General features: G+C 48.4%; 1 protein-coding gene across 3 annotated transcripts in view; it reads left to right on the top strand.

Moving 5' to 3' along the window:
• The window catches only part of LOC105698854 (apoptosis-stimulating of p53 protein 1), a 67774-nt gene that overhangs the window by 34733 nt on the left and 8329 nt on the right, over positions 1-24712 (top strand). The window lies entirely within an intron of this gene.

The following is a 24712-nucleotide window of genomic DNA, read 5'->3' as shown; positions in this document are numbered from 1 at the left end:
TAAGTCCGCGTTGGCTCGTGTCCGAAGCTGCAAAGAGAAATAAAAATGAAACACTCTTCGGTTCCCTTGCTTTTGTTACTCCTAACGTTATCCGACCCCCGAGTCAACCTTTCCCCGGAGTCGCTGTTTCCCGCAGGAGGTGACCTGGGGAAAAAGGGAGCTTTGGGAAAGATTAGTCGGGGTTTTGCGAGGACCAGGAATCCGCGAGTCCTGGACCAACTCGGCCCTTAGTCCTCCCCAACTTCGGACGGATTGAAGTTTCTCCTAAAGCTCCCTCCTCGCTTCCGACCGATTTTATTGATCCCGGGTATCGGTTAATCCTTGCCTCCTGCTACGCTATATTTATTGGCCGATTAATCAGCGCTCTGATCCTGATCCTGCAGGTGCATCGGTTAACACTCCCGAGTGCGCACTTTTGCTCCTTTTGCAGCTCTATGCTTACATCTCGACAATTCGATCTCCACCTTCCTCTTACACGGTATCGACAAGTTTCGAGCGATTAACGAGCCGCATCTGTTTTATTTATTTTTTTCTCCCTCTCTCTCCCCATAAGCGTAATTCGGTCCGAACGCAGGTTTTTCGCACCTGCAAGCATTGCTCCGTTACACGATACGTGCATTTTATTTCGAGGGCGTTGCAGAGTGACTTTCGCCGCTGCAACGATTTCCCGCTGATCGATACACCCCCGATACAACCCTGCAATTAAATTACGATACCCGGCCAACTGAAATGTACGAGAAAAGGGTCAATCTAAAGAGTCTTTTAATCCTTTCCGGAGCCTTCGGTGCGGAAAATCTCTGTCCAGCCCGTAGAATAATTCGAGGTTTGTACTTCGACTGCGGAACTCGTGCATTGAACACCCTTGCCACTCGTTTGCTTTTCCCTCCCCGATTCGTTTTGTCTGCCGGTTGCGCTTTGCTCGGCGCAAATGCGATATTTATCGATCGATTAATCAGAACAGGCCGCGCGGCTAGATGCTCAGTAATCCGCAGACACTTCCATTAGCATTCCCATGGGCATCCCCTCGTGCTCTCTTTGCAGTCGGAAGCATACGCCCCAACAATTCAATCGTTCCCCTCTCATTCTCGTGTCAGAACCCTTGTATGACTCCCTGTAATGTGTCTTCAATGATGTCTACATTTTCAGGACCCTTGTATGACTCCCTATAAACTGTCTTCAGCAACATCTACATTTTCCTCCGCGCAAGGACTTCCTCCTTGGACAGGTCCTTAATCCACCGAATTTTTGACAATAGCCCCTGAAACTGGACAATGTGGATCAACGTATACAAACTATTGTATAAAAAAAAAAATCCCACTAGAGTTAGACGAGACATAAGTCTACGTGCCTCGTGTAACTCTATCGGTGCGCGTCGAATCGTTGTAAAAATGAAAAAGAACCTGGAGATGATCGACAGCGTTCGTTAACCGAGCGAAGCGTCGACCGCATTTCAGATAGTATAATTTTTACCGGCGGGATCCATTTTTCTCCCCCGGGTGATGGATGCTTTCCGCGGGGGAGGAGGATGGTGGCAACGAGGCCGCATAAAAATCGTGACGTTTTACGCGCGACCCTTTGAAAGCGGGGGCCCCCCACTTCAGGGCACTCTTTTCACCTGGCCCTCGTTATTCGAGCCCGGGAATAATAAATTCTATCGATTCCCACCCGCTTCCGCGAGCGGGGAGCCATTTCTCCGGGTCTTTCCGTGCCGACCCGCCCGCAGAAGGACGTATTTAGCAAGAGATCGAACGCGATCGGTCGAGGTTTCGCTTCGATCGAGGGGGGTTGAAATCGCCCCAAGCCTGTCGCCCTGTCGGGGGCTCTTCGTCTTTCCTCCCTCCGGGAATCCTCTTTCCACGCCCATTTCCTGCGCACCTGTCCCAGCCGAGTCCTCCAGGACTTGGTTTAGACCTGAACGCATCTCCCGGAAGTCGACAGCGTCGCTTCCGTCGTTCCCTTTTTCCGTAACGTCAAGCCCCACGAACGCTCGCCTCCTGTAAAACAATGCACGCATTGTAGGTCATGTTTGACGCCGCTTGTATTTTGTCTGGCATGATTTTTCTTTCTCTCTCTCTCTCTCCTGTAACCGAAGTACTCGGTTATTAACGATGTCAGCGACGTGCCGCATAGTAGATGTTGTTCCTAGGAGGCACGTCGAGGTCTACCTGTTCTTACCTTTGTTAAAGTTCCGGTTATGAAGTTAATTTCGTTCCCTTCCCGTCCTGTAGATGGCGTTCATTCGCCGCCATCTTGCTCGCCGGGGCACGCGTAACGGAGTTTTTTATGCCTCCGAATAAAGCCAGTCTGTTACCGGTGAATTAAAAGGAGAGTAAGTAACGGATAAACGAGGTTATGGTAATTGAGTAAAAATGATAATACCTTGTACAGAGGACATTGCGCAAGAGCGATGGAAGTAGGAGGCGGAGTAGATTCGCTGTACCGGGGAATCACGTAACAGGGGAAACGGTGGCGGTCCGCTATATGAGGGACGATCAAAAACAGGCTTAAATGGCGTTACGTTATCTATGGACGATATATATATTTTTTTTGCAAAACACCTACTGCGTGAGAAAATTCGTATCGTAATGTCCCGCGAGGCCGTGGAATGCTTCGCCGGCGTTGAATTTTAAATGCCGTCCCTAGAGAGAAGACGAAGTTCCTTGAACTAACCTCAAAACGAGTGCAAAGCTAAAGCGCAGACTTGCCTCGGCGCGTGCAGGAAATCGCACCCAGGTTCTTCTTTTTTTTTTTTTGTTGTTTTCTTTTTAAGCTTCCTGTAGAGTGGAGCGTGTACTCGAGCGTATGAACGTACGTTACACGCGCATTTGAAATATATGGAGCAACGCCCTAGGAAGTAAGGACGACTCCGCGGGCGCAGGGAGAGCCAGGTAAATAACCACTCCCCAACGGGCGCGCGGAATTGCCGCTCGTTAACGCGGCGCTGCGGGCGTGACTTTACGGCGGCCCGTAAAATTCGAATGATCGCGCGCCCGCGCCCTAACCACCCCGTATATGCGCGGACCGAGGGCAAGGATAATCCGCGGGCCGAATTTATCAGCTCGGCCCGTCGATAACGCGTGTCCAGTCCGCTTTGAGTTTCGCCGAGTTCGAAAATTGCGCGCCTCGACGGTGGCGCCATCGGCCGGTAGCGGTCGGGACTGCGTACCCACCGGCGAGCGTCAAAGATGGCGGACGTTGCGGACCGTCAACGCGGATCGCCTGGCCGTAAAAACGGTGCTAAACTCGCTGGCGCGTGGTTTTTCCACACTTCCAATGGTCCCTGGCGTCTCCCTCGAGTTGAGATTAGAGGTTAAGGTAAGCAAACAAGGGGTGCACCCGATATTCTCGATCCTACGAGCGTCGATCGTTCTGACCGTTAAGGGTGAAATTCCTCACGTGTCCCTAGTGCGGTCGTCCGAGGAAATCGAACGCTCGGAACGTTAAGGGCATTAGGAGTAGTTGTAGCCCAAGTTTGATAACGTTTCGCCGTGGCTGACACGGAGGTATGTTTAATCGACGGACTTTCCCGTAATACGCCGTCCCGGCCGATAATTGGCGCCGGGAATGGCCCGAAACTTCCCGTACCTCGTGTGGACGTTCACACGCCAGAAACTGAAACGGAATTTTCGCCGACAGGTGTGTTGCGGGAATGAGAGTGCATACGCGGATCGCGGGACCAGCCGTTGGTACATCATAATACGATGAAATCCTCCGCCGGCACGAGGCGCGACAGATCCGACGTTTTCATTCAATTTTCACCGGAGAAGCGCCGTTCGCGCCGAAACGGACCTCTCCGGTTATTACTCGAGCTGTCCGGTGTACCTTAACGCCCGTAAACTGTCGTCGGGGGTATATCGCCCCCTAATATTTCCTCTAAAGCACCTCCTCTTGCCGCACCGCAAATTATTTGCTCAGCCATTGTCGCGGCCGCCTCTTGGAAGTTTTTTTTACCGCAAGCGGTTAAGTGACACTCTCGTTTTTTGCGACGCCGTATCTCCTTTTTCTTTTCCACCATCCCTAGTTTTAGACCCGGTGTCCCACAGAGCGCGTCGAGCGTCACACTGTGTTGAAATAATTCATCGAACCAAAGAAATATTTAGTGGAATCGAGGAATAAGTTTTAAATAAATGGTCATAATTCCGAAGAGGTTATTCGAATTTATCTGAGTCTGATAATTGCTCTTTGAATTAACCAAATATATTCTTTGGTTCAATGAAATTTATTTTCTCGGGGCACGACGCGTCGACGCGTCGAGGATGAAAAGCCACTCGGAACTGTGGCGGAAATGACCCGAGTAATTAAACGCAATTTTAATTGCTTTCCCATGCAGTTTGTATAACGCGTTTTAGGGCTGAAAACGGGATGAAAAGGTGTAGGGAATTACTTACTGGGGGGAGGAGTTTACTTTATGTTGTACGGGGAATTTTATGATGGATATGTTTTTAGATGGTTCAAAATGGCCGACTCGGATGGGCTGGTGGACCAAGAGGTGGGAAGAGGTAGATTACGGGTATCAAGTATTGACGGAAGGGTTACAAAATTGAAGGTAACTCGGATATGTTGCACTTAGGGGGCGCGATTTGGAGGCTCGAGCTCGGCGGGATTGCCGTTCTCACCCTGTGGCCGGAGATCGATCCAGAAATGGCCCGAACCAATAACACGGGACCGAGTATCGAGACCGAAATCGGATATGTATCCCTGGATCGGGTAAATAGGAACGAGGGTGTATGCAGATGTGCAGATCCATCTGACGATACGGTAATCAGACCCCGTGAATGACCATCTATCTTTCTCCGAGCATTGAGAAAACTCGGCGGCGCTTTTCATTGAATTTTCAGAAGAGCGTCGTCCTCGCCGAAACGAGGCCCGCCAATGCTCGGGTTATTACGCGAGTCGTCCTGGGCGATCCTTAGACCTCGGAAGTCGCAGTAAGTTGCCCTCCCGCAATCTTTTCTCCCGGAATCCCTCAGCGCCACAAATCATTAGCTTAGCCATTGTTGCGGTTATCGCGGGGGAGCCGTTTACCGTCTGCGTTTTAAGCGACAGTGGTACCCTGGAATGGCCCCGGCTTGGAGGAAAAGAAGGGCTCCGTGAAGATAAAGCCGAAGAGACAGAGGTTCGAGGACAAGAGAGAAGAGACCGGAAGAAGGTACCGCCGGCTACTTCTCGGCGGTTTTATTCCTCCTCCTCTTATCGCTATAACGTTCACCTGGAGGTTAACGGAAAGGCGCGTCTAAGGACGAGATTGCAAGGGACAAGCAAGGAACTTCGCCAGCTTTCGAAGCGACATCTCGGGACGTAGAGGAAGTAAACGATGGGCGACGATTAGCCAAGCGTTTAAGTTAAATGGACGGCGGATCGAGAGGAACCCCAGGCAGGGAATCAATTCGCCTTTGCCTTTGAGCGGCTGCAGTTTTACGTTTGACCGTAGCAAGTTAATGCCGAGGCAAAAGAAATCCCAGGGAAGACGGAACGGCGGAATCGCCGGAGCGCAATGTAATCGGATGACCCTTTGTCGAAGGCACCGAGGGCGACGAGGAGAGACGAGGCGGCGGAGAGACAGAGACGAGCAGACAGCCGCGGATAAACGGAGGAGAGAGGCAGGAAGAGCGGAAAGGCGACGAGGTAAAAAGGGGCCACGGTAACGAGAACAATGGGAAAAGTTCAAGAGCTCGACGCCCGGTGCAAGAGGACACTTGCCATTCCGATTTCTCGCCGAGGGATCGAAGGCCTGCCGAGACTGCGTATTCATGGCGAGACTTTTACGCTTATCGGCCATTTTTCTGTAACGCGCTTTATCAGGGCCCTTTTATTCCGCCGGGTTTAAATTCAATTTCGAGGAAACAGCCGGATTTTCGCGGTTTTCCGGGGAGCCTCGGGGTGCATACGGGATTGGATGAGCGAAGGGAGAGAACGGGGAGAGAGAGGGATGGTCTCCCTTGGATAACCGGACCGGGTGCGAGCCCCGGGCTCGTTGCAGTCACTTTGCAGAGCTTGCAATTGATTCGTTTATGCTCTGCCTTGAGTAATTTCTCCCCGGTAAGCGAGCCGTACCGCCGTCTCCGGGTAATGGTAATGGAAGGTAATACTCGGCAACTCAAGGCGACGGGAAACGTCCTCGGTACGGCGAGACGCTTCGAGTGCGTCCTCATATATATGCGTATATTTTTTTTTTACCCTTTCTTATTCGCCCACCTTTCTCTTTTCTCTCACCCTTTGTCGTCCCGAGACAGTCGGTCTCATCTTGCGTATTTCCGGAGGCGCGCGCTCAAAGGCGCACTTGGTGGGTACCGGGGTAAAAAGAGAAGGAAGAGGTAACGCGCGATGAAGGATCTCCTTGGAAAGAGGGAAGAATAATGTCCGCTGTTTTATTTTCTTTTTTTTTTTTCTATCTTTTATCTTTATCCCTGTTTTTCTCCCTTTTCGCGTAATTTCGGCTAATGCGAGGGGGACAGAAATGTCGCCGATGCCGGTCTCTTTTTATCTCTCTCTCCTTTATCATCTCCGGGCTCTATGAATCTCTTCTTGCGTATTTCCGGAGGCCATGCGAGTACTCGAGGAAGACACTCGGCGGTGTACCATCTCTCTCTTTTTCTCTCTGTACACGAAAAAAAGATACCGCGGTGCACAATGCGCCGCGATGAAGGATTCCCTCCGGGCGACAAAGGGGTCTATTAAATGGGCTTTTATTTTTGGATGCTCTTTCTTTTGCGACACTTGCTAATCAACAAAAGGTGAGGGGCCTCGCTCCTCTGGGAAGGAAGTGCATCATTTATTTATTTATTTTTTTGAGTCCTCGAATTTTTTGGGATCCTGCACTTTGCACTGTCCCAGGTGCATCGAGTGCAACGAGAGGAGATACGCGGGTGTACAGTCGACGGGTTTCATTGTACCATACAATGGCCCACAATCAGGGGTGACGCATAATGGAACGCAACTCCAGACTTCCGGTGCATCCGAACAACGGCGCCCTGTCCATTTTCCATTTCCCCGTGGCAGAAACTCATGAGTACGATTATGAGATTGCTCGAAGGATGGGAGAGTATTATTTTACTGGGACACAATGGTCTCTCTTATCTCTTGGACGATTTCAGGATAGCTCCATAAAAGAGGCCTGAAAACCCCGAAATTTTCTGGGGGTAAGAAAGAAAAAGGGCTTGGGGAAAACTTCAAAGAAAATTGGAAAAAAATGACAATTAACAACGATTACCGACGATTAGCGAACTCGGGCTTTGCGGTGCCTAAATGGGTCCAGTTAAAAAAATGATTTTTCCTTAAAAGGATCCAGGAAAAATCGAACTGTTTTTCCGGCGCATCAGATTTCCTCGCTGCATTTGATCGACGAGTGTACTCGACGTTACCTAGCGAGTACTCGGCATTACCTACGTCTACCTAGGGCCCCGGGCGATAACGGGCACCCTGGAAGGGCGGTGCTTGGGAGATCATTTGGAACAATCGTCGAGGATAGATTTCGCGCGGAAATCCGCCCGGGGGGGCGGCTCGCACGGACGCGGAAAAACGCACGAATTCCCCGTTGCGCCGACCTGGGGAAACCAACCGAGTCCGGTCACGTTGACTCGGATAAACGACGCGAGCCGAGCTCTCGGGAACTTTGAGCCGCGATAACAATTTAGCCCGTGAAATTCCAAGTGAAGTCCTGGGGCGTCCGACGAGAGTCCGGTGTTCCTTGAAATTGAAACCCCCCAGCGAGCCTTTGGAACGTAATCATTCGCCATTTCGATTCCTTATCGCGCCACGTCGGGGCCGCAAATTGAGTGAAAAAGGAAACGCGAGAAAATGTCAATATTAATCGATCCATTGATTTTCTTAGATTCGTTATAATTATGATAAGTCATTTTGTGTGATACGATATCAGACTCCTTGGCCACGTTTTAATGCCCCTGAGCTTACGTCACCGGACTTGGAATAACTTTCCAGCGTCGCTCGTGGACCGGGAAGCTGGGTCGCGATTCCCTCAAATAAGTGCACAGCCTATAATTACCCTCGTTACTTGCAAGTTGGCGTTACACGGCGAAAAACGCCGGAGGGAACCCCCTCTCCCTCAGGCGTGGAATTGCAATTTATTGTACGCTCTGGCAGTAGTTAGAAAGGGCATAACCGTGATTTCTTACTAGTATATGTAAGGTCTGAAAAAGGGCGATTATGACTTATCAGAATATTTTTTTTTCCCCCGATAACGGCGGCACTTAGAGATATACGACGCGCTACTTTTACGTACTATACGCAAACGCAATGACAGCCGGAAGGCCAGTGATAACAAACTTATGCCTCGACCTCCCGGCGAAATCTAGATTTACATATATATTACCTATTATTATGTAACATGTATTTACATAGATATTATCCCATATCGCTGATAAGATTCCCGGCTCGTTTCGGTCGCCTTTGCGCGAGGGGATCTCTGCTTCTCCATTTTCTTTTGATCTCTCTGACAAGATTTAAGGCTCGCCGAGGACGCCTTCGATTATCCTCGTCCCCTAGATCCTCTTACCCTCTGATAAGCGCTAGAGATCCGTGGAATTAAGATTATCGGCGCCTTCTCTTCGGTTATATATTCAATACTCCCGATTCTCGTTACACTACCAGAGGGATTTTCTATGGCACTTTCTATCCTCGTTATCCCGTCGATCCTCTTTATCGGCCTATTGATAATTGATCGGATATCCATATTGAATCTAATATTCTAATTAAGCGCGTTGGTGCTCTCCCTCCCGGGAGGCTTACTTTTATGCTGATTACATTGTTCGACCACGTGGTGGAATTACATCGCGACGATTATTCAATCTCCCCTGATCTCTAGTACGACTCGCTATTCCGCGATAAATATTCATGCTCTCTCCCCTCCCGATTTTTGATCGCCTACCTCCGCTGAATTCCTCGATCGAAACGTCTGCTCCTTGACGCTTTACAATCGAATTACTCCCGGGCCGCCCTTTATTACGCGTCGCGCGTTAATTGCATTCCGCGATCGAATTACATCCCGAGCTAGCAGGAGTGATCGACGTTGTCCGATTTCTGAACAGCGGGCGAAATGGCGAGGTGTCTATCTCTCTTGGGATTTCCACGGTTAGATTGACTGCTACCCTACTGATAACCTACCCTAAGGATTTTTCCCTTATCGACCTATCGATGAAAAGTACACATCGAATTAATCGAAGTCCGATGAACACTGGGAATTTCCAAAATAGTGACTAATTGATACCTCGTTCTTGATCTAATTAAAATTCCAAATTTAGGGAAGTGGTGGAGGTTTTTAGAGCAGAGGGCGAAATAGGGAATTTCCATCGCGCACTTTCGATATTCAAATTGGCTGGTTCCTACTTTAAGAATGTCCCTTGGAAACGGATATCAAGGAGAAAACTGCACGTTGAATTAATCGAGGTCGGATGAACATTTTCCCAATGAAGTGCACAGGTGGAGAGGTATGGGGCAATTCCGACATTCAAATTGACCAATTACTCCTATTGGAGTCCTCTTGAAGGGCCATTAATGAGAAGTGTACCTCGAAATATACGTCGGGGTGATTAATCAGGATCTGATAAACGGGGACTTGGAAAAGCAGTGATAAATTGACGTCTCACTCGCGAGGCCCCTCGGGGGATTAAAAATGGAGGAAATAATACCGAGAGTGGCTCCACGAGCCGGGGCATAAATCAGGAGTTTTCGGTCCGCCGGTGGTTTTCTACCCGTTTAACAATAACTGCGCCAGGGTACGCCGTCGTGGAACTTCGTTTCCCCGGGAAATGGCGGGTGGAAGCAGCCGGAGGACGGAAAGGGCGACCGGAAGCTCGTTTCCTCGTGGCACGACTGCATTCGCTAAGGTGCTGGGATATTGCCCTCCCTCTCTGCCGTTGCCTTGGAATTTCGTTAATTGGAATGAAAAGGAAGGGAAGAAAATACAAGGGAGCGTAGAAATTCCCCACTCGTTCACTATTTAAATTTAAAAAAAAAAGAAAAAACGCAATTTATCGCTCCAAACCTTGCCAAGCGATGATCTTCGAGGCTCCTCAAGCCCTGGCTAAATCTTCCCCGACTCGTCGGACCCTTGTAAAACTTCAAGAGGAAATTTTCAACAACGAAACGAACCACGTGTCAATGGCTATTAACGAATATCAATTGAAATTAAGCCTCCTCCGACAACTTGGAATTATTTTTTTCTCCCTCAGGGGCTCGTCCAATATGTCCTCCGAATTTTTTCCCCGCTTCTCTTGCCCGAGGGCACTTCTTCATGACTATTTACAGGCCAATCATGAGCACTAAGGTATCTAAGCTCGCAATTTACGCGAGCGCGTCTTAAGGCGAAGGCGGCGTCGAGCTTTAAGGCGGCTCGGAAACTGCATTATCGGGAATAACTGCCTCCTACGCACGGAAGCTGTACTCCGGTAATCCCTGTAAATGAGACTCGAAAATACAGCCCTCTCTCCCTCTCTGCTCTAATTCCCAGGGATTAACGAACCGTCCTTACAGCTGAAATACCAACTCGAAATGGGTCCTAAGCCCTGGTGGCTCGAAAGAGCAGCCCGATTCCCGGCGGTGCTCTCATCGAATTTCGGAGTTACTGCCTTTTCTCCTTTCTTTCTTTTTCTTTCTTTTTCATCCTTTTTTTTTATAAAGGCTCCCCGGACGTCGGTTTTTATTTCCGCCACCGACGAAGAGGTGGCCTGGTTCCCCGTCTAATTTCGGCAAACCGCGGGTCCGGATTTAAAGCCCCCGTAATTTTCTGGAGAAATATTAGCTCTTGCTCCGGTATCTCGGCTGGGAAAACACGGGCCCCCCCTCTGTAAACCTACGTACCCGAGGTTTAAGACGACACCGAAATTGCATTATTACGAATGACGGTCTTACCAGCCCGACAAGTACACGTTGACACTCCTGCCACGAGGATCCGCGTAATTCCGCGTTAGATACGCCCCTACATGTCGGGATTACATGTCGGGTTCCGTAAATTCGAGGATAAATCCCTGGAGATTCCAAAATGCATCCACCGACCCGCGATTCGGTTGGAATTGATTTTATTTGGATGGAAAACAATTTAAAAACCTCCCCTCGAAGTTATCGGACGATTTAATAGGATGAGTATCTGACTTTTTTTTTTTTTTTAATACACTACAGATGTACTTGTACAATTAAATTCCTGGAGGGTGAAAAATCCATCTTGCCATCCGCGGGTCGACTGAGACTTATTTCATTTAGTTCTCATTTTAATTATTTCAAAACTTCCGTGAAAAATAAAAAACGCCCTGGAAATTATTTTGGCATTATGTCGGGGCCTTGGATTTATGCAGTTTTTTAGTCGAGGCATTTATGGACATGCTTGCATAATTAAATTCGACCGTTTGTCGCCTTTGCTGAATACTTCATAGGCGCCGTTTGCCGTCTAATTACGGGCGGAATTTCGAGTCCCGTAATTCCCTGGGAAAATATTGGCCTGGCCGACGTCTTGGACGATAAACAGGCTTCGTAAACCTATCACGAGGAGTCTGGAATGTGGAGCTTCCCGACGACACCGAAACTGCATTATCTGCGAGCGAGTCTCTGGTATATGCCGGGAAAAGCTCAACGCCGACAATCCCCGCAACGAGACCGGAGAAATTCGATTCGGCCTCTGTCTGCTTCGTTTCGCTCGGTTTTCCCTTTTCGCTTTTTCGATCTCTCCATTTTTTAATCCCTTTTCGATTAACCCTTCCGCGTCTCGATTAATTGCTCCGGGAGTATTGTAGCGTGTGTACAAACCGAGCTAAGCGGCGCCGGGGAGATGTCGCAAAGAAATGACAGGAATAATTATTTTTAATTTTATTATTAGTGAATTAAAAATTAATGAAATAATTGCACCCTTAAGTTTCGCCTGAAAATTCCGACGACTAGCAGGGTGGGATTTAATTCTATCTGGATTTTAGGACGCACGTTGAGTAAAGTGCATAAGTTACATAAGTATGTAAAAGATAGAAAAATTAAAAAAAAAAATTGTACACGTTCGTTTAATTCTACCCGAGATGTAGACGCGTATACGGCGGCGTGTAATGCAATTGTATGGCGTCGTGTAAATTCTAAATTCCGAGGGAACACAGCTGGATGTCACGGTGGACAAATTCGACGACAATCCCGCCCACCTAGGACGAGTAATTTAATTCGGAGTAATTCCGGGCGGTCGTCCGATTTTAAACCTGGCCGCGTTTAATTCCGGAACCCCGGGACTAGTACGTATATCGCGCGGCAGAAACGCACCGGAATACACCTGTACCCGATCCTGGCGATATCGTTGAAGGATACCACGCCGTCAATGATGCGATTATCGGCTATCCTTTAATATGCGTTCACCTGTGTACACGTTATCGCTGTAATCGCGACATTGATGATATGATCCTGAATGGGGAATCGCGATTTTCCTGTCCTGAAACGCCACGCGGACGTTCCCCGTTCAATCCCCGTCGGAGATGCCGACCCCAGGAGGCGGTGAACCTATTGAGAAGTTGAATCGACCCGCGCTAGATAACTGATAAGAAATCCAAGGGGTACCCTCCTCGACCCCCCGCAAACACGTACCACCCGGTGGGTCGAAGTTTGGGATTCTTTCTCGCCGCCTCCACTTTTCCGTTTTACTTCTCCCAGAATGTGTACACACGAGTCGCGAACGGGAACCGCGAGTAAATCCGCGAGGGGAGAATTTACCGAGGTGGAGTTTCACCCACGTGTGTATGTATATATGTACGCCCTCCGCAAACTCTCTTTTCTCGGATCCGGAACTCCGAGCCAAAAGACGACCGGAAGTATTTGACTTGGGCCTTCTTCGTATCCTAACGAGTGAACGATCCCTCGATTTATCCTCGAATCTTCGAGAATCTCCCAAGTCCCGGTTTACCCGAACTTTGCCAAGAGAACCAACTCCTGAGGATTTTCCAAAGGAAGCTGAAAACGTGTTAAAAAAATCCTACATACATTTGCAACCTCCTAAATGACCTAAAATATTTTATGCATATATAGAAATATGGCGGAACGGTAAAATGGCGATTTTAGGGAAGCGAAATACCTGCCTCGGCCACGCCCGATTGCCGGGGACGTCGCGACGCGTATCGAGTATTTAGAGGTGGCGCGACGCCACCCCTAATAATCTCCCTCTCGGGTAATAATTCTCGCCACCCTGTAGACGAGGTGCTAAAGCGCGATGTGCAACGCGCCCCGTTAATTGGAATGGAGCGGGGCCTCCAGTGCGCGGGGTATAATGAATTAAAAATGTAAAAAAGAAAATGAGGGAAAAAAAAAGGGACGGAGAGAAAAACTCGAAACGGGCGGAGCCGTGAATGAGGCGCGGCCGCGAGCGGCGTGGAATACATATTTTCATATTTTCATATTTTCATACATATTTTCCTCGGCGCCAAGGCGACCAAGAGGGAGGAGACATCCGCTCCCGATCTCTCGGGGTCGAATTTTCCCCCGATTTTCCGCACGGGGTTCGGGGGGCGTTTTACTCTCGGCAAATCGGCCGGAGTGAGTGAAATTCACCGCTTCGTCCCGGCTCGATTGCTCTCGCGTGGATCCGCAAAATTTCATCCCCTCGACGGGGTGGAAAACCTACCGGGTTTTCCCGGCCGAGACGTTGATAACGTTTTTACCGGTGATTACGAAACAGAGATTACATTTCCAGGAGTACTGGCGGAGAGTACTCCTCTGTACGTATTTTTCATACATGTTGGAATTATTTAGAGTAATCGGATCATTTCCCATTTTCCTAGTCTTTCTAGGCGCAGCTGATAACGAGTGATAACCCCCTGTTGCTCCGAGGGGTGCTGATTCGGTCTCGCGAAAAAGTGACCTCCGGTGAAACTGAATTTTACTTCATTGCGTATAGATGTTACCATTGATAATGTCGACGTTATCAGTGGTTACGTTATCATTAACGTCGCACCGTGGACATGTTTCACCGTCATCCGTATGACCGGGGTCAGTTTTTTCGGGCGATCGGAGCCTAACTTTACGGCGGCCAGTTTTCGCCGATTCCGCAAAAGCCCCTCGATCGTCGCTTCGTTTTCCGTCCGATCGGCCGCAGTATTGTTCCCCGCGGTGGCGTTGTTTACTTGCCAGTCCGCTCTTTATATCCGGCGCGTAAAAACCGCGGTGTAAATTCGGCCCGCCGAATCGCGTTTGTCCTTCCGCGGTCCGATTTTTCCGCGGGATTTCGACGCCCCCTTTGTTCCCGATTTTCCACTCCCTCCACCCCGGGGGAATTACGCGGCGAGTGGATTTCCGCGATAATTTTATTCGGAGGAATTCCCTTTAAGAGACAAAAATCCACGAGGGTATCGGGAACGTTGCGGAAAAAAAAAATATATAATAAAAAAATAGACAAAGCATTCGGCCGCGTGTTTGATCCGCCGATAGAAATATAATGCCGCCCATTGTCAAATGGTAAATTCATTGGTAAATTCAGCCCCATTGTCGGAGTCGGAAAGCCTATTATTTATTGACTTATTTTCTTTTGCCGATGCAAAATAGTAGTTTGACTCGATATTAAAAATTCCGCGACATCGGCAGCCTTCCGGGGTAAATTCCGCTGCTGTTCGGGATATCAGGTCTTTCTGGATCGGCCGGAAGTCCAGGCTGAAGAATCGAGATATCTCGACTTGGCCTAAGAACGTACCACCGTTATTTTCTCCGTAGGAACGCATCCGCACCCGTTACGCGCTTTACGCGAGTACCGATCCGGTTGATTCGCCCTATTTGCGATACCGCGCGATTACTCGGACGGTTCTTCGCCGCGGCTGTTTTGCCGCCGCTTCCACCGCGACGTTTACGTCCTCTAATCGCCTCCGGTGATTCCGCCGTAAACCCTCTTGCCACTGAGATCCTCTTTATAGAGATGTTCCAGGACACCGGCCGTATTCCCTTAATAAGCTGATTACAATAATTGCTCGACGACCAGGACGCGTCTCCGACGACATCCAAGAGAGATAAGAGGACGTACTTCTCGTTTCGGGTAAACCGAGACGTAATTAATCGAGCTGCCTGAAATTAATCCACTAATAATCTCAGATAATTATAAAAATACGTCCGTCGAAATTACTCAATCTAAAATTTTTTAAAAATACGTATAAAATTTAATACCTGGAATTTTCATAATTATTATGTCTCCTTTTTTAAGATATCCCTCGTCCGCGCGACTATTAACTAGGGATGTATTAAAATAAGTTTATTAAAATTATACGTATATGTATATCATTTTTAATTACCGTTCCATCCGCGTGATCTAATTCCGAGGTAAATGCTTCGAGCAATGGTGTACCTTCAAGGCACGGTCATTGAAGCCCAATTGCTGGGAGATGTTTATTCCCCATTCGAAATGTGGAAAATGTCGTTGTACGTTATTAAAATTACACGTATATGTATATCATTTTTAATTACCGGTCCGTCATCTCAATTTATTGACCCTCCCATCCGCGTGATCTAATTCCGAGGTAAATGCTTCGAGCAATGGTGTACCTTCAAGACACGGTCATTGAAGCCCAATTGCTGGGAGATGTTTATTCCCCATTCGGAATGTGGAAAATGTCGGTCGGATGGCGAAGCATGACCGATTCGGACTGGGACTCGAGGAACGGTGAAAATTTCGACTGTTTACCGGGGAGGGAAATGGAGTCGCCGATTGGACATGGTTTGCGACCCTGGAAATCCTAAATTCAATTACCCCCGTGTCCGGCATCCTCGCCGAGGACGAACTGCACTCACTCGGGGTCGGCCACAGCGAGCGTTGCTCTTCATTTTGCAAACTGCTCGCTTTAATCTCCCATGTCGGCATTCGCGAGTTCCAATCATAGCCGGTCGGGAATTCCAATCCGACTAGTCGGTCGGAAAACCACTCGATGGTTGTAACGACCGACAATCGATGAGAAATGGCCCTTGGAAAGAGCCTAAAACGTTATCAGAGCCTTATCATTGTCCTTATGTACCCCAAAATTTCAACACCCTCTACCCGCGAGGTGCTTGGGAGACTTTTCAGGATTTTTTAGAATTCCTGCGAGGCACTAAAAGAACCTTAGGGTCAATCAGGAATTCCTATGATGTGTAACTTAACGTTCTGATAACTTATCTATCCTCGAAATTTGGTATCACTCGACTCGCGAGGTCGGTGGCGGGTCCGTACAATTTTTGGGATTTTCTGGAATTTTGGAATTCTGGAATTCTTTAAATTTTCGAAAATCCTGAGCAGTGTTGAAAGGACCTCCATTAGTCCCCGTCGATTATTTTTCTGTTATCTGATCCAGGATTTCGGGAACCCCTCGTATCACTGACACCTGGCCCTTTGACTCGCCGCTTTCCAATTTGTTAACCAATCGACTCCCCCCTGCTCTCCGGTTGCGGGTCTAGATAGGGGATGATCGATAGCCCAGCATCCCACTGGCCTGTGAAATCATTTGACCATTGTCACCGTGAGTTGTCAAGTGCATCCGCGTTCCTGTCGCGAGTCCCGTCGAAAGTGTCATAACGCTCCTCTCGGAGGGTGTAAACTCTATTACGCGTGACACTCCCTCTTATCGAAGAATAAATTTATTTTAAAAAAATCGTAAAAATGTAATTAAGGAAGTTAAACTCGTAGCGATGAAAAGAAATGAAAACGGTCGTTCCCGAACGTACGGACGCGCCGCCGATAAGAGTAAACTCGATTACACCTGATGTTCTTATCGAAGAATAAATTCATTAAAAAATTCCTAAAAATAGTTATGAGGGAAATTATCAAATTCAGTATCCACGAAATTACCTCGAGTTCGTATTTATAGGATAATTCATCGATTTAGCGAAGAACTTCGGGCTGGAACAAAAATCGGAATGGAGCGATTTCCTGGATTAGCGTACTTAGGGATGAAAAAGGAAATATGAAAATGTTCGTTCGAACGTACGGACGCGTCCCCGACATACATTCGTCGTTTTCCCTTCTCTAAACTGCGAAAAGCTTGGCCTAATTCCTCGTATATCCGCTTTGAAAAGCTCCGATCGCCGGGAGTCGGGAGTTCTCTCCGGCGACGTTAGAATCGATTCGCCGACCCGAATGCCACGGTTCGAGGAACAATTCTATTACATTCTTTGCATGTATCGATCCCCTGAAATTTTCCGAATGTGCATCTAGAATTTCCCGCGAAATCGGCGACCATTAGCCGGTCAACCCTGCGACTGATAGGCGCTATCGGGACAGCCCACATTTTCGATATTTCATATCCCTGTCACGATATTATCGCCGGCGAGGTTAATTCCGATACGGTCCGCATGAAAGATGCAATTGGAAATCATGAAAACCAATCTGATGCCAAATCGACGAGTTGGCGGAAAATATTTGCGGGATTTTTTCCCCGCCGAGTTGTTTCATCTTTCGACTCGTCGCTGTCCACCCTCCAGAAAACAATTGTTCATTGCTCATCAAAAAAGAAAAATTCAAGTTTCATTTTTTCCTTCCTTATGGGGGCTCGGTGTATATTAAATTCAGCCGTGCCAGGATAATTTCGAAATCCGACTCCGAGTCGGCGGAAAATATTTCCGGGATTTTTCCGCGCGTCCCGCCGAGTTGTTTCAACTTTCGACTCGCCGCTGTCCTTCCTCCAGAAAACAATTGTTCATTGCTCATCAAGGAAACAAAATTCAAGTTTCATTTTTTCCTTCTTTATGGAGGCTAGGTGGATATCAAATTCAGCCGTGCCAGGATAATCCCGAAATCCGAGCACGTCCGGCCGATCGATCGCATCCCGATAGTCTCCGGGTGGAATTTATCGGCTTCTCTTTCGGGAAGAAGAAACATCGACCGTCCTGGCTCTTTAAATATAGGTTAATAGAATTCCCGAGGCACGCCGAGGCCCAATTGTGGCCCGGCTTAATTTATTCCCGTCGACGTCGACGTCGACGTCCTCTTCGTTTCGTCGCCACCCCCCGCGAACTTTTGCTCCTACGGGCCCTGATTGAACACGCGTTTCCGTCTGGAAGCGAATACCTCGAACCGTGTTTAGTCCTTTCAACCTGTCGAACAAAATCCGACATTGCCAACCCCTCGTTTAAGGGACGTTAGTAAATGATTCCAGTAAAACCCCGACAGGGAATAAAAGCGACAAGACCGAAAGTGAAGGTGCAATTACCACTACGCCTCGTACACAGTTTAAACATAAGTTAGAAGAATAAGTCCCCTCCGTTTTAATTACTTTACATTAAGAAGCATATATTATTCTTGGTATGATTTTTATTTTTTATGTCGAATTATGCATGGAAGGTTTTTTTCGGGTGGCGTTTTCACGGGGTCGGCATAATTGCCTCGTCTGACAAACGACTGATAAGGCCGACGTTTAGGGGCTCCTGAGACTTTTTTGGGCCTTAAATTTATTAGTGAGATGATTCTTGGTAATGGTTTTTATTTTTTATGTCGAATTATGTATATAAGGTTTGGTGGGTGGCGTTTTCACGGGGTCGGCATAATTGCGTCGTATGACAAACGACTGATAAGGCCGACGTTTAGGGGCTACCGAGGATTAGTTCGGAGGGCACCGCAAACAAGGCGGCTCGGTGTCGCCTTAATTGACGAGGCGTCGATGTCCTCGAATCGATTATCGCGCCCAGAAATTTAATTTCGAGCTCGTTATTATTCAGCGCCTCGCCGCGAACTGTGTGACACGGGCTTACGGAGTGACGCGACGCTCGTCACGGGGATTTCATTTTATTCCTGCCCACGACGCGACGCGTCATCGACGGTTTCGTGTCAGATGTCAATCCTGTCCTGGGGCCCTGGGAAATTTCCTATTTTCCCGGCGACTTTGCCCACATTATCCCCATAAATTTCCCACTAACGCCTCGCCCGAATTTTTTGCTTCCAAGAAAAATTCTGATTTTTCTTGGAAGCAAAAAATGGCAACGCAATTAATTAAAGATTTTTCTGAAGAATTCCCGGGAATTTATTGTAACCCACGTAGTCATATTTAAACGCGTCACCGCGCCCAGACGACGATATTGCCGAGACCTTCCTCTCAGGTGTGCGTCTCAGGTGTCAGACCGAGAGCAAATTTAATTACTCCACCTCGCGAATACTTACCCCCCCGGTGGGTGGGTTCACGAGGGGGAGAATTACGGATTCTCTCTTGAACCCGGTCCTCGGGAAATCCTGGCAAAGGCCTCCCATCAAAGACCCGCGAGACGGTCCCTCGGGACCCAGGAGAAGATACTTTTCGCCGCCACGTCGACGCAACCCGGTTGAATAAAACATCTCGATGACTCCTAAATGACAAAATTCGGTTGAAGGAGAAGGTGGGAGAAGAGAAGAAAAACAATAGAGATATAACAGAGGAGAGTTTACAAGTGTCACTTCCACGTGTGGATTTTTCTTCGATGCAGACAACTGCACCTGCAGGTCTGGCATTTAATTACACGAGCTGTGATTAGGAAGTTTCGGTGGGTTCCTGAGGTGATCATAGACGTTCGCTTATTGGTCGGCAAGAACTTTGGTCGATAAATGGCCGTATTGGAGGCGATCGAACATCGATCGGGCCCCAGGTGACTCCGAGTGGAGCGTCTTGCACGGCCACCTCGACGATGGCCGGAAGTTCCGAGGCCGTTATCGGGTGGAGGGCAGCCTGGCCGCGAACAAAGTTTCGAGGCCATTACCTGGCCAAGTCGTCCAACAAATGACAAGCGAGACCCCATTACCGCGGAGAAACGAGCCCGCTTCCCATCCATCGTCCTCTTCGATTCCGCCCGATGGCCCCGAGTCGTGCCTCGACGAGGACCCGCCGAGAGCAAACCCGGAACCAGGAGCACCAAGAGACGACCCGAGGACAAAGCCGCGGAACAATGCCACGTAAGTAGAAACCAAAGGAGATTGAAAGCTATCCGGAAAGGTTATTCCAGGACTAGCCGAGAATTAAAAGGGAAAACTCAGGAAAGGAGTCCAGGAGGAAAGGACCACATACGATTTGGAGTTCCATCGGAAGGGAGATTCGAAGTATCCCAGGAACAATCCCACGTGAGTAGTCCGAAACCTAAGGAGATTGAAGCTAACCGGAAACGTTGTTCCAGGACTAGCCGGGAATTAAAAGGGAAAACCCACGAAAGGAGTCCAGCAGAAAAGGAGCACATACGATTTGGAGTCCCCATCTTGGAGTTCCACTGAAAGGGAGGCTCGGGGTATCAAAGGACGAGGAGAGAGCCTGGAAACGATCCGGATAATCCTGGGAAGGATTTCGAGATCCTATCGGAAGTGGCCGAAGAGGTCCTGGCCAATTATGCAGGGGCGAACAAATAACCGAGCCGGCTGGGAGGAAGAAATATGTCGCCGTGGAAACGCGATGCGATCGTGGAATAACGACCGACCAATTAGGGGCTTGCGATGGCCTTATTAAGCGTAATAAATAGCCGTTAAGGCGGTGGCTCGGAGCTTAAGGAGCGAAATGAAAGGGGGCCAGCTCGGAGGATGACACTCGAGACAAATCTCCTCTAGGGGCCGCTCGAAGCGCTATTCACGACGTCCCTCCCGTGGCTGGCCCTCTAGAGCTTTTTACTCCCGGGGAATTCTTTCGATGCACTTCCGAGGTAGTAAAAACCCGCTTAAGTGGCCCGGTCTCTCCTACGCGGGGCAGCCGCATTCCGTCTTGCTATCGGGGATGGTCGATCTTAATTATGCCTACGTTAGCCTGGTATATACTCCATTTGCGAGTGCCACGTAGACGACATACGTCCCCCTCGATTTCGAGCCGATTGCTCCGCGAGCGGAATTGGCGAACGCCCGCGTTACGCACTTTTCGCCTCGCCGGCCGATTACGATCTCCTAGTAATAAATGGTAAATGTCCAGGCGCCCGTTTAGCGAGGTCTTATTGCAGGCCGACATTTTCCACGGACCGATGCCGCGTGGCCTGGCACGTGCGTGTATTTGCATTCGCGCGTACTTTACGACGCCGTTAAACTGCGAACGGAAGACAACGCCGGATCGTTAACCTAAGCGCGCGGGCTCGACGCCGCCCTTTCCTTCGGATTTTTCTATTTCTCCCCCGAATCGCCCCTTCCGCAGGGGTGGAATCGCATTAAACGCTCTGCGGAATGCCCGGCACGTGACTCCAGGTTTTAAATATGTACGGGAATATGCACCCTTCCGCTGCACCGTTAAAAATCCCCCTCGGTGGGTGGTATACCCTCGTCTTGTCGAAGCTTCTCCCAATATTCAATATTTATGACGTACCGATTTTTCGCGTCTCTCCGCTCCGTCTAATGTTTCCATGCGTTAACACATTCTCAGTGTATAAATTATCGAGCGGTTTTCGACGGGGTGGGATTTAACCTCGGGTTGTACTTGGTAATTAATTCTGTCATGTCGTTTTTTATTTCTTAACGTCCGAGACGTCGAAGGACTTTTTAAGCCGTGCAAGATCTCCCGCCAAGTCGTCGCGTTGATTAATTCTTCCGCATTCGCCGAGGTCGAGTCGCGGAGTGAATTGTGTTCTTTATCAAAATCTAGTCCGAGCGTAACGAAGACGTATAGGGGGGGAAAGCACGAACCCTTGTACGCCCAAGGAATAAATAGAATGCTTTCGCGACCTAACGATGAAGAATAGAATGGTGCGGTGCGCCCGGAAGGTCGTAATGTTTGTAACGTACGTAGCACTATCGCGAGGGAAGGATCCATCATGAGGCAATTAATTTAACGATACCGGGTCTTCGAGGTATCCGATACGACGCGTGAAGCGCTCCAGGACTTAGGACTATACACGGGGGAATAATCCCCCTCTCTCTCGAGACGCGTCCCTTATCAATTATCTCCGCTTTTGTCAAGGCGAGTCCGTGCTCGGCGTTTCGAGGGAGCTTACGCGTTCGGCCACTTAATTTTTCCAAATGTAATCTCTCCTCCCCCGTCGTGGATAAGTGGCATTTAATTTGATATACCCTCGGGTATGTCAAATTAAATGCCACTTAGGGGTATTTACATGTACCCGGCGATAATGGGATTTATTAAATGCGCCGCGGTTATATCTTCGGAGTGTCTCAGCCAGTTCCTCTATTAGGATCCGTCTTGACGTAATTACGCATCCAGGATGCAACGAGATGCACCGGCTTATCGGAATGTCACCGCGGGGACGGAAAATCAATTTCGGGGAGCGGCCTCGCTTAAATATTCTGATTTCCCCGACTCTCCGAGTTCCGGAGGTCTTAGTTGGCCGTCGCGACGCCTCCTTTCGAGCATTCGGCTCGAGTCGACGCCCCATAACTTAATCTACCGCTGTAACGAACGAACCTTTCAGTTAGTAATGTCAAAGTTTCGCGGATGCGTGTCGGCCGCATCCGCAAGGCGGCCCTCTCGGGAGATGCGGCTGGAAACCGTTGTCGCCGCTCGTAAAGACGACGCGCATTCGCCGGGTTTCTATGTATAAACGTCGCCTTTCATCTTAGTACTCGCAAACCAGACGTCTAATGACAACGGGAATAAACGTCCCACGTCGTCGTAGAGCGGCGAGATACCAAAAGTGAACTCGCTGCGAAAATGGACCCTCTAATCCAGACCAGGGTCCATTCAGACAGGGTAAATAAATGTACCCTAGGTAATTTACGTAGCTTTTTACGGTGAATTCCTAGGTATTTTACATTACAAATTTCATACGTCATGTAAATTACAAGAATATGGGACTTTGTTTCGCACTGCAAGACCAAAAGTGAACTCGCTGCGAAAATGGACTCTCTAATCTCGACGAGGGTCCATTCAGACAGGGTAAATAAAATACCCTAGGTAATTTACGTAGCTTTTTACGGTGAATTCCTAGGTATTTTACATTACAAATTTCATACGTCATGTAAATTACACGAATATGGGACTTTGTTTCGTACTGCAAGACCAAAAGTGAACTCGCTGCGAAAATGGACCCTCTAATCCAGACCAGGGTCCATTCAGACAGGGTAAATAAAATACCCTAGGTAATTTACGTAGCTTTTTCGGTGAATTCCTAGGTATTTTACATTACAAATTTCATACGTCATGTAAATTACACGAATATGGGACTTTGTTTCGCACCGCAAGACCAAAAGTGAACTCGCTGCGAAAATGGACTCTCTAATCTCGACGAGGGTCCATTCAGACAGGGTAAATAAAATACCCTAGGTATTTTACATTACAAATTTCATACGTCATGTAAATAACATAAATATCGGACTTTGTTTCCGCAGTTCCTGATACGCTTAAAATTCCAAATTTTCCATGAAATGTTCTCAAAACTGGAGTATCGAAGCCTAGATCTTTTTAATGGCTCCCACCTACTTGCCATTATTTTTGATTCCTCTTTTTTTTTTATACTAAAATATTGATTCTCAAGTGATGTATACTTTGACCGCTTTGAAAAAGTGAGTACACTCGAGGGGCGTATTTTATGTAAAAAATCTCGAATGACGCGTCAACGCTGGATTCGGGGCCTCGAAAAGCCCTTTAAGCCCTTCGTGCGAGGAATGACATTCCCCTGGAAGATTTGGTTGACGAAGAGAGCCGCTGCTCTTGAAAAAAAAAAAGAAAAAAAACGGGAATAAACGAGCGAAGCTCGACATTTTCGTCCCGAGCGTTCGGGGGGACCGCGTCGACTTGGCGCGGAACTCAGCCGGGTTTCTTTACGGGGAGAATGTCTCGTCCTCGAAGTTGGGCACATAAAGGTCTGTTTAAAATGAACGTCCTTGGGAATACGGCGCCGTGTCGCGGAATGGTCACGGTAGTTAAGCTCAGCTTTTTGTCCCCCGCATCTGGCGCGTTTGAAATTCTTTCGCCGTCTCTTTTCGGAGTCCTCGGCGGGGTTTTTTCATATCCTCCCCCAGAGGAACAAGGCTCGCCCCCTACCTAGCGTTTTCATTAACTCGTTAGGATCCCCCGGCACCTGGGGAATCGCGTCGCCTTAATGTAAACGTACGAGGGATGTAACGAGTGCCCAAAGGTGTACCCACTGCGAGCCAACTTTTTAATGGATTCCCGGATACGACTTCGAGTTTTGACTGTCCAAAGTTCCCCGGGATCTCGTTACGGCCGCTTTATTAACGATTCTATTAATATAATTTATGCCCCAGGTCGCGGTATACTTAGATGAGTACCTCCTAGGTACGACATCGGGACGGATGATACGACTTGGGCAGACGTTCCACATTCGAAGGCAAACAAGTCTCTAAATCTAGAGATCGCGTGTTTTACCGGCGCATAAAAGTTCACCCTTGAATTACGTAGGCGTACCTGCGATAATTAGTTCCCCGTCGTTACGAGGGCCATTAAAACCGCCATTTCCCGAGGAAGATAACCGAACGCGCCTACGGTTGATTAATATCGACTATTAGCCCTCTCCCTCTTGCTCGCAAATTCGGGAGTTTTTCCTAATCATATCCGAAGAAAAGAAAAATGTCATCGAACTTAACCCTTTGAGTGATATGGGCGCACATATGCGTCCGACGTTTGGTCGAACGTCGCTAGCACGTCCTGAGGAAATTCGCCCATACGGCGACAGTACTTAGCACCCAAAGGGTTAACAGATATTCCTTAGAATAGGATCAAATGTCATATTTTTCTTGACTCAAAGAATTGGACTCGAACTCCAGTAACTTGGATATCTTAGAAATAGCCACTTCATTTGATTTCATGTAAGTGATTATTCTTTGAGGGAAGAAAATATTTCTTCGACTCGACCGATTGATGTTCCATTGGAATATACTGAGGAAAGGAAGAGT

Source organism: Orussus abietinus, unplaced genomic scaffold (genome assembly GCF_000612105.2).
Source record: "Orussus abietinus isolate OABI.00-Male unplaced genomic scaffold, Oabi_2.0 scaffold12, whole genome shotgun sequence".
NCBI lineage: Eukaryota > Metazoa > Arthropoda > Insecta > Hymenoptera > Orussidae > Orussus > Orussus abietinus.
The sequence above is the reverse complement of the archived record's forward strand: the minus strand, read 5'-3'. Positions and strand labels throughout refer to the sequence as shown.